Here is an 11,502-nt window from a genome sequence, read left to right on the forward strand (position 1 = left end):
ATCTCGGAAATGCTGGAGTTTGATGAAGCAGCTGGAACGGTTGCGGGGGGCGGGGGGTGTTTATTTGTTTTGGGTTTTTGCTGGGGATCTTTTGTTTTTCCTTAATAATCCACAAAGTTTAAAGCCACACTTCTTCTCTCTTATGTTTCAAGCTAAAGAAAAAAGGTAATAAAGAATACCTACTGACATCCCAAATATCATGACTGATCTGTTGAATTGTAGTCAGACAACCAGATAAGCATTTTAGCATAAATTTTCCTAATTCTTGAGGTCTAAATGAGTTTTCTATTTTAAAATTTAAACTTTAAATTTGGAAAATGTTAAATCCTAATACAATATTACTTATTGTGTTCATGTCCATTATAACTAATTCATGTTCGGTTTATACACATAAAGCTCCACTATTATCCCACAAATTAGACAAGCTACTTTTGTCCAAACCAAAAAGGTCTAAAAAAGCAAAACCAGGGCCAGGAATTTAGCTCAGTTGCACCACACCTGCCTCACAAGTGCAAGGACCTGAATTCGATCCCCAGTACCAAAAAAATAAAAAATAAATTAAAAAGCTAAACCATTCACAATTAAGCTTATTGTGACAGTTTCAAATATGTATGTCACAAATGAGATTCATTTATCAAAGTTCTTCGTTTATGAATAAATGTGCTTATTTTTTAAAAGTTTGTTTCATAAGCTCCTCTCCCTTTCACAATTTAGCATCAACACTACTGAGGCATAATTTAGCTACAACAAGCTGCTGTAGCTTTCTGACCCCTCACCATTACTCTGGCCCACGATTTCCTTAGAACTCTTTTCTTCAGTAGCTGAGGCAAAGGAGGTCAGACCAGACTATGGAGCGCTGGAGGGGACATGTGAAAGCACTCAGACAATTTGCCTTCTCACCAGGAAGTGGGCTCCACCTGAAACAGCCCTAGAATAAAGCCTGGAAATGAGAACAGGCTGATGGAAGTAGCCAAATAATTAAGGGCTTCAAATGTTCAAATCCTGTTTATAAGGACCCTAGGAAATGCAGCTTCATCAAGTGAAGGGTGATCCTAGCCTCCTAGCCGGGCACACTGGACCTGTATTATATTTGCCTGCATGCACCCTCGGCCTCTCCTTCTGGTTGAAGAGTAGAGACAAGCTCTCTTTTCCCATTCAGAACATGATCTTATCAGTTCTGTAGCCTGGGCCATCACGCTTAACTGAAACATGAGACCATTATCTCCCACTTCAACAGAGATAACTGTAGTACTGTACATTTTCAGACTTTAAGGGCAGAGAGGGTTGCTCTCTGAAGCCCTGGGCATAAGAGGCCACATTAAGGGAGAAGCCAATAGCAAACAAGGTGCCCCCAAAGACAGCCACCTGCCTAGCTGGGATTAATACAGATGGTACAGCAGGATCCAGGGAGCTATCCAGTGATGCCAAGATGTTTCCAGAGACCCTAGTCACAAAGTCCTCGTTTTGGCTGAAAATTCTTTAAGATGTCCAGCAGTGTGGTACTCTTGACACTTATTTCCACCACCAGTAACTCCAGAATTCCTAGAATTGGACAACTGGATTAAATCTCATCATAAGTTAGCAACAAGAAATATTTTCTCAAAGAGAAGTTTTCGAATGAGGGGTTAGAAGTAGTAGTTTCTTTTCAAAGTATGTTTTTGACATTTTAATTACTTTTTATTGAAAACTGCCCTGCACACTAAATGTCCACCTTTACAATAAACAAATACAGTAACAGTAACTCACACTAAAACAAAACATACTTCCGATAGCCATTATTTTTCTGTTTGGGACAGTTTGAAGTTTTTCTTTTGTCATAAAAATAGGAATTTACTTATACAAAGGCTCAAAATAGGCCATCTTTTGAAACAAAAAGGCAATGATTCACAAATGATTATGAATAGAACAAGCTGATACAAATCTAATAGGATTTGTTAAAATCAGTCACATCTAGTAACGCATCTGAAGTGTTCTTGTATAAAATATCACGTGAAGAAAAGAATTTATCCATGTCTAAAAAAAATGGGTTTGTTCATGGACAATCTGACAAATTACCATAAAAAGTGTTTCCTGAGACATAAGGAAATGCAACATTATACTTCTTGAACCCGTACAGTTCAAGACTTTCCACTCAATAAAAAGCTGAGGATCTGAAACTGAGAAAATATATTTGAGTACAAACAGCTTGTGAAACTTAATAATTTTTTCTCTTTTTTTTCAACATCAGAGGTTATCACTGAACTAACAACCAACTTGCATGCTCAGAGTGCAGTTCAGATGTGAGAGATGCCGCACTGTACAGGAGCCTGTGCTCTTCAATCCTATTCGTTCAGTTTTTTCTCTCATGTTGTAGTAATTTAATCTTTCTATTAATAAAAAGGTAACAAGCCACTGTAGACCAAAGGGACTAGAGACATAAGATGGAGATTTCCTCTAAACACTTTTTTATTTTGATGTTTGGAACTCTTGATACAACATTCTAGAGCAAGGTGCTCAGGACCTGCTGTGTCCAAGGGACTGATAAAGGAAAAAGCTCTATTTATTTTCTGTGATTTGATGCACAGATGAAAAACAACACACAGTAACAGAAGTTGGTGGTTAATAAGTCATGACTTAGCCTTTCAGAGCTTCCATAAGCAGACATTTTCAATTTTCTAGCTCTTGTAGGTTTAGCACTGCAACATCAAGGATGCCTAAGTCCAGGATCAGTTAAAAAGATTGTCAAAGACCTTTCTCTTAGTTCATCCATTTTTCACTGTCTCTTGGTCCCGAGTTTATCCAAATGATTACCTTTCTCTGCTATTGCTCATTGGGGTGCTCTCGATTGTCCCCATGTTTTATGGGTTGGTTGGGAGAGGGAGCTTGGGAAGGATGTGCCACCATGGGGAGGCTGTGAGTCACCAGGATGCCTCCAGGGATAATCCCTTCCATGGCTGCAGGAAGTCCTCCCAGATCCACACCTTCAATGCCTGGTGGATACCTGCATGTGGCACCACTGAGCTCAGGATGCATTGCTTGCTAGTCTATTACTGACCAAGGAGTTGATGTGATGAAGAATTCTTGTCGACAGAGTTTCTTAAACTTTCTGGGATGAGACCTGTGATTGCTCAGTGGATCTCAGTGGCTGTGGCCTCCCTCATCTCCAGGGACGCGTGTTCACTGTGCCAGGCGTGTGGGGTGTACAGATGAGGTTTGGTGTGTCTTCCAGTGGACCCTGAGCAAAGCTAAAGGGCTCAGGTTCATGCACATCAAGCACTGCCCCTCGTATTCTGCTGTCTTTGAGGGCCTGGGCTAAGGCTTTCTCATCCACCAAGCCACCGTGGGTTGCATTCACTAGGAATGCCCCTTGCCTCATCTGCTTTATAGTAAAGTCGCTGATGAGGTAGTGGTTATAGTCATTGAGACTGCAGTACAAGGAGACACAATCACTCTGATTCAGAAAATCCTGTAGGGTATAGACCCTCTGCACGCTCAGGGATCACTCTATGCCATCCTGCAAGTAGGGGTCATAAAATATGACACTTAATCCCAAGGCTAGGCTCAAACAGCAACTGCCTGCCCTGTGCGACCAAAGCCAACAAGGCCTAGTGTCTCCCCACGGATTTGGGATGCCCCTGAGGTCATCCCTAGAAGCTGTTCCATGTTCTGGACCCACGTCCCTTCTCACAGGGCCTGGTACAGCCATGTGTTCCACCAGAACAGGTTGAGGATGTGGCAGATGGTGGAATCGGCTGTCTCTTCCACGGCTGTAGATGGGATGTTGCATACTGCGATCCCAAGCTCTCCAGCAGCCTTGATGGCCACGTCGTCATAGCCACAGTCAATCCACAAGATCACTCTGAGGGCCTTGAACTTCTCCAGGTCCTCCCTGGTAAGGGTGATGGTGTGGTACATCATGGCACCCACGGCCTCCTTTAACACATTTTCAAGGATCTCCTTGTGGACTGTGCATCACAGAAGGCCACAGTGGCCAGGTCCTTCAGGATGGGCATCTCCACGGTGCGATCTCTGCCGTCCAGCAGCACCACCAAGGAGTGGGGGTGAAGGGGGCTGTTCATGATCTGGGGTCGGATCCTTCACAAATTCTGTCCAGTCCCTGTCGCCTGACTTTGTGCTTATCCACAAGGGCCATTCTTTATTGAACTTTGCAACACTCTGATTCAAAAGGCAAAGTGATCCTCTAAGAGCTTAAGGGAACTCACAGTAGTCTGTGTGCATTACGCCACTATAAACCCAATATTAATCTGTCCACAAACTCTATGGTTCACACGATGGGTTTTCCATCTCTTTAAGGGGACACAGCTTCATTGGTTCAAAATCAATTAAGGTGATAAAACCCTTGTCCGGGGCTCCCAGCTCCAGCTCCATACCTCGCTCCTCCAGCCAGTCCTGAGCCACCTTAAAATCTAAAGTATTTTTAAAGTGTCTCCTATTCTTTTTGAACACGTTTATGTTACATTCCCAATAAAGAGGAAAATCTTCCCTTTATGGCATGACTAAAAGAAGGCTAAGGCCTCAGTACCTTCTTGTTCATTAGTTAGATTGATCTAAGGGAAGAAATAAAATAAACTTCCTCTAATTTTTCAATCCCTATAATTTTGTCTAAAAAATCAGTAGTTTTCCAAGAGAAGTATTATAATGTGATTAGTTCCAATTAAAAATTTGACGAATGTTTCCTAAACAAGTTTATTGTAAACTAGCTAATTATCCAAGCCAGATAAATGTTTTTGCTGATTCCTAACAGTCACATAAATTCAATCAGAATTATTCTTGGCCAATATGAAAGCTCAGAAAAGAGACAGACAGGAGCACCAGCTGTACAATGGGAATTTATGCAAAAACTGTTCGATTGAGTGGAAAACAAATGCTTTTTGTGTTTTAATAAATAAAGCAAGACTGGGGATTTAGCTCAGTGGTTCCACTGCCTGCCTGGCAAGCACAAGGACCTGAGTTCGATCCCTGGTAGCAAAAAAATAAATAAAACAAAATTGTTTCCTTTAATACTATGTTCTAGTAGGGAAGAAATATTAACAATTAAATATTGGCTTGAAAATGTAACCAACTTGAAAAGTGTAGTCAAGGAAATACATACAAATCAAGCAATACTAAGGTTACTAGTATACTCTATGTGTTTGCATACATCAAAACCAGAAATAAAAGATAAATATGAGTACTTGCAATTTAGTAATATGCATTATCAAAGGAAGGAAGAAAAAAAGACCAAAACCAAAATAAATAATAGATAAGGCAGTGTGCCTTTGAACAGCCTACTGAACAAATAGCAGCTTAAAAACTGGTGTACTATGAAGTTATATAAACCTTACAGAGTAGAAGTTTTAACATCCAGGCAAAATGAACTCAACTACTTTTTCAAAAACTGATTCATGCTGATTTTTCAGATATAATATCAATCATACCAAGTGTCTACCTATTATAAAACCTAATGCTTACTGTTTTATATACATAATCTGAGGATACTATAAAGTAAGCAATAATGCCACTTTACAAATAAGGAAATTGAGGTATTCAGTATTAAATAATTTCTGAAGATTACATTATGAAAATAGGTGGAGCCACAATTTGAAACCAAATTTGTCTGACCCAAAAGTCTTAACTGTATGCTAAATGAAACATTATTCATTCATTCAGAATATTTCTTGAGGACTGAATGTATGACAAGTACTACTGTGAGGCCCTGGAGATACCATCTGGAACAAAACCAGAGACAACCTCTGCACTTACAGAATTTCAAGTCTAGTGAGAAAAACAAACATAATTCAACATTCATAGAAATAATAGCAAAATCAAAACCACAACTGTCAAAAATTTTGTGAAGGAGAAGAATGTAGCACTGAAATACATAGAGTGAAAGGATGTCACACAGTCCGGGAAATCAGAGGCCATGGTTCCTACAAGAGTCGTGGAGCTGAAATCTGCATGCGAAATAGGTGAAAGGCATGTGGGTAAGAAGGCAGACCAGAGCAGACAGAGTGTTTGTGCACCTAAAAAGAAAAAAAGCAGCGTGTCCAAAGTAGAGAGCTAGAAGGAAGGAGCATGGTCCAAGACAAGGCTTACAGCTCAGAAACTGGAAAGCCAGAAGGCAAGAAGAACATAAAGACGTTTTTCTCCAGCTGTTAGCACATGAAAATCTCCTTCAAATCTCTATGCTCAATTGTTAAAAGTAATAAAACCTCAATAGCCATGGTAAGAATTTTTAATTCATAAATCTTTTCTAGGTCTAAAATGAATCACTAAAGACACTGTCCCTTTAAGGTTCTTCACCCCCACCATGGCAGCGGCACACCCAGTCCACCTAAGACCACCATCTGCAGCTTCCTTGTTCTTCACCACTCTCTGATCTTTCTAGAACTACACCTGATTACATCACTCTCCTGCCTAAAAATCCTTCAAGGACGTCACACTGCCGGGTTGAGAATAATCATCCAGCTCCTCACCACCCATCTAGATTCACTTTCCATTAGAAAATAGAGCCAGTATCTGGGGACATCCAGAAAACTAATTTGTTTCTTAGTGCTTTGTTATTTCTAGTGAGTTGGCACCATCTGCATGGTCCAAGATGCCCTCCTCCCCTGCCCATGAGGTAGGGGGTAGGGGACTAAACATCTCCTTTCAGAGTCTTTCTGCAAAGTGTAGCTCATGGTCACACCTGGCTACAAGGAAACTGGGAAATGTGACTTTTATTTTGGATACCCACAAACCCAAGTACTTCTGTTAATATGAAAGAAAGAAAAAGTAAATTTCAGAGGCCAGCTAGAGTCTCTGATAGAGGAAATGAAATTAACATGCCTTTTGTTAAATATCTTTCAAACTAAATTATACAGTTGATATTAGATCATCAGAATGTTAGATTAATTAAAACTTCCATTTTTTAAAAATATGCATTGAGTGTCAATCTGTTTAATGTTTACAGACTAACTTTATAGATATTCATTGCCAAAGAAATTGCTGCCTGTCAAAGCCCCCACATGACAATTTACCTAAACAACTACTGATTCAGATTCCCCAACTATTAACAAAATACTTTTTTCTTGCAATATTATAATACTTTAAAAGACCTTCTGTGAGAATCTTTAGCAGCTGAGACTTTGGAAATAAGCACTTACATGATTTGTACCCTAACAGACAACAATGACTTCGTTTGTACTAACAAGGAAAGAAGACTCTTAAATCATGGCCTGTCAGGTAAATAAAGGAAGAAAGGAAGATAAAAGCCCTTTTCTCATATATTATTAATCACAGAGATGCATTAATTTAGTAAATTTTTAATAACACTTTCACTGACAGTGAATTTCGGTTTGATGTAAAATGTCATTTAAGAGTTATCAATCTTAGGCACAACTACAGGATCATAGGTAAAACAAAATTCCTTTTTTCACTTTCCCCACCTAATATAAAGAGCCAGAACTAAAATTATCTTGTTTGAAAATATGACTGAAGCCAAATTCCACAATACAAATGTTTAAGTAGCCAGGTCCCTGATATTAGCATGACTTTGAACACTCTCTAAACATAAGTCACCAGTCTTTAAATCATTAACTTCACTTTGTATTTCTAATATAACTGTGTTTGGCAATTGGAGTAGTCAATTTTTCAAGTCACTGTCTAAACTGGGTATAATATTATTAAACTGGATTAGTTTGTTAAAGAAATGAAATAAAACTCTCATAGTACTTACTACTACCATCTCAAAATTACCTTTCTAAAGATATTATATTTTAAACATCATAGAGGTTTACAGCATGTTAGAACTAAAAGAAAACTGAAATGATATTGTTTTATTTTTTTAAATTACTTTGTAATTTGTACCTATCTATATTTTTCACTTTATTTCTCTCTTACACATAAATAATTCTCAAAGAAGTCACCATTTACACACTGTTACCAGAAAGGATTCAGAGAATAAGTTAAATACGTATGGTTTAGAATTAGCTTGAGGCACACAGCACATTACAACAGAACCAGTCAGTAGATACAAATTAATTGAAATTATTAGCCATTTATTCTCTCTAATCTCTATCTAAATGTCTATCGTTCTCCATTTACTCCTGAATTTTAAAACAAAAAATTATGAAGTGTCATGTACTATTTTCCTAAAGTTCTACAAATTCCCCAACTATTCTCTATGTTTGGTATCAGCAAACTCTTTCCAACTGAATTTTTCTGTCAGTAACAGTTACAGCAAAAAGTGCTTCCCCAAAATGAGAACCAAGATTTGTCATGTAGAGGTACAAATTCCCAACAATGAATGTAACTGTACTGTATCCCTAAAATGTACCAATAAACTCAATTAAAGCTGGAAAAAAAAAGTGTTTCCCCAGAAGCATTGTGTACTATACATAAAGAGAAAGGGCTGCTTTAAATTAAGAAATGGTCTCACAAAGCTTTTACAAATTCACTCTCTTGCATGTGTAAGAACAGAACTAAATTTACAGAAATATCAATTTTTCTTTGATGTGGCTATCACATGTAAACCATCAAGAAAGGTCATGTACATTATTTTCTAGCACGTAAGTTTTATCAAACATTAGCCTGAGTGTGAACAGATATTTTTAATGGGTTATTAAAGAGATTGCTAAAGAGTTTAAGATAGCAAGATTTAATGGCACCATAAATCCAGAGAAATAAGCCATATGTTTTGGAAGAGGTCACTATATTTCTCAAGATATTTAACAAATAATAATGACAATGACATATTTTTCAAAAAGAGATTGTGCTAATAGCTACATATATATATATATATAGTTTTTAATATATATACATATTATATATATATTAAAAACTATGTATGTATCCCAATGTTACAAATATTCATTCAGTAAGCAACATGTTAACTGAAATAAGCCAGACACCAAAGGACAACTGCTGTATGATTACATTTACATTAGGTTAACTACAAGAAGCAAATTCATACAGACAGAAAATAGACCCTAAGTTACCAGAGACCAAAAGATGGGAAGGATAGGGACGCACTGTGTAAAGCAGTGGTCCCCAACCTCTTTGGCACCTAGGACTGTTTTGTCAAAGGCAATCTTTCCATTGACTGGGGCAGGGGAGATTTTTTCAGTTTCTTTTTTATCAATCTGTTTGCAAAACATAATAATCACATCCCCCCAGAGATGGCTCCACCACCTCCGATCACCAGGCCCTCCATCCGCATGAGGAGCACATAACTCAGAGCCCACGTCTGTGTAGTTCACAGTAGGAACAGTAGGGTCGAGCTCCTGTGAGAATCTAATGTCACCACCACTCTGACGGGAGGCAGAGCTCAGGGTGATGCGGGCTGTGGGAAGTGGCTGTGAATTCAGACGAGGCTTCACCCCTAGTCAGCCACTCATTTCCTGCTGTGCACCCGTTCCTAACAGGCCACAGACAGGTCCTGATCCATGGCCCGGGGGCTGGGCATCCCTGGTCTAAAGGGCACGGAGTGTCCACTTGAGACAATGAAAAGGTTCTGGAAACACAGTCGCAATGGTTGTTCAGAACTATGAATTTACTTAATGCCACTAAATTATATTCTGAAATATGGTTCAAGTGGTAAATTGTATGTCATGTATATTTTACTATGATTTATTTATAAAGGCTTAAGAACTTATGCATTCTTAAATGGCCTACTATGTAAGCAGTGACATCCAGCTCACACCCAGACCTTTTGTTCCCTTTCCCCAAGACACACTGCTCCAGAAGAGGTAGAAATCGGAGGTCGACTCACAGCGGTTTCCCTGGTAGCCAGGTCACTGTGATTCGCCTTCACGGACATAATGGATCAATACTAACCCAAGTGGGGTTAAATTTCACTGCTCTGTAACCCAACAGTCACTGAACACAGGAATTGCCAGAGCCTAGTCATGGAACTGGCGGGGCCCGCAGAGAAGTTCCTGCTCCGGACACTCCCACAGTGGCCCTGGCCGCGTCTCTGCCTGGCTGACGCTCACTTGCTGAGCTCATCATTCCCTCCCTTGGAACTCCTCCAGTATCCTCAATAAATGTCCTTTTCTTAAGCTGCCAGAGAGATGGCTCCTACTCATGACAAATACAGAACCTTCCTTCCAGTATAATACAGCTATTCTATTCTTAAACTTTATCCAGGTGGGCACAGCGATATACAAGTATCCCTTATTTTCCAAATCTTTTGAGCTTTTGAGAATAGACAGGATAGCAAGGGACCCCTGTAAATTGTTTTGCAAGAGTTCCAAGGCAATTTGCTGTAAGAATTGTAAATTGCTGAATTAAATCTGAGTTGAAAGGAGTTGAACAGTACAGTACTTTATTCTCTGAAATTTTTATAAATGATAAACTTTAATTTGTCACTAGAAAGGTGAAACAACAACTTTTCAACCCACTTTGGGTTTTTTATTTGTTACATCTTATTTGGCCACTTGAACTCTTTATGTTTAGTGCTGATGGTTGATATAAAGTCCCTATATGGTTTGAAGAATCCTCTTTTGAACAGGAGATAATACATGGAAATGGCAGTGTCTGCCCTTAGTAATTGTTTCATAGTTAGCAGTTACCACAAGGTCTCAGAGAGCAAGATAACTAGGATTTATTTCATGCAAAGCTTGAGTTTTCTCTAGGACTCTGCTGAGGAATTTTCTTGGATAACTAGTACAATAAAAATCCAGCATTTTATATTGAGTATTAAGAAGTTTTTTACAATGATACTTTAACAGAGACTCAACCAGCTCAGTAACAGATAAAACCTCAGTAACATTATGTTTGAATTCTAGGAATTTGAATATGAATTTAGATTATGCTTTGCTGAGTTCCTTAGCCTTTCCTGGCATTCTTGAGAATCTATCCATGACCTCTGCCACTGTCAAAACATTGGAAGGCAAAGAGGGCACAGTGGGCTCCAAACATAGCAGAAGGGTGTTCTGTACCAAGTGGCTGTGTGTGTGTGTGTGTATGTGTGTGTGTGTGTGTGTGCAATCATATGCATTATGAGGCAAAAATAAGAATTATTTGAGATGAAAAGATGTCCTTCCAATTTTTCAGGGATTTATAGGACTCAAGTTCATGATTCATGAAGAAATACTATAAAAAAATACTGGAGATGGGGAAAATAGGAATAAAACTATAATATCCAAAAAGGGTTGAGTACATTGTCTAAATTTCACCCAAATAATTGTCAAGTTTCTTCTTGACCAAGCTTTATAGGCCCAGCCTCATTATCTCAAGCTTCTGTAAATCTAGCACACAGTATTCTTGATCTCAGAGGGACTAAAGGTTGCTTAAACCTCTCTCATTTAGTCAATTGGCAGGTTTTCATATTATTTCTCCTCCGTTTCCCTAGCACAACAATATCAAACTGTTTACATCTGGGTTTTCTTTTTTGGAGCTACTGAAATGGATAGTAAAATTTCACTGACTTTTTTTTTTTTTTAATGACAGACAAAAGTACCAAGAATACCTTGGTCAGTTATGGGCACAGATATGAGAAACATTCCACCTTTGTGATCTTGCCACGTTCAGGTTAAGTGC

General features: G+C 38.7%; 1 protein-coding gene and 1 pseudogene across 3 annotated transcripts in view; both read right to left on the minus strand.

The window, feature by feature from the left end:
- The window catches only part of Itpr2 (inositol 1,4,5-trisphosphate receptor type 2), a 416,582-nt gene that overhangs the window by 395,401 nt on the left and 9,679 nt on the right, over positions 1–11,502 (minus strand). The window lies entirely within an intron of this gene.
- On the minus strand, positions 2,796–4,132 carry LOC104855948 (annotated as a pseudogene).

Source organism: Fukomys damarensis, unplaced genomic scaffold, assembly GCF_012274545.1.
Source record: "Fukomys damarensis isolate Sample0158 unplaced genomic scaffold, DMR_v1.0_HiC HiC_scaffold_19, whole genome shotgun sequence".
NCBI lineage: Eukaryota > Metazoa > Chordata > Mammalia > Rodentia > Bathyergidae > Fukomys > Fukomys damarensis.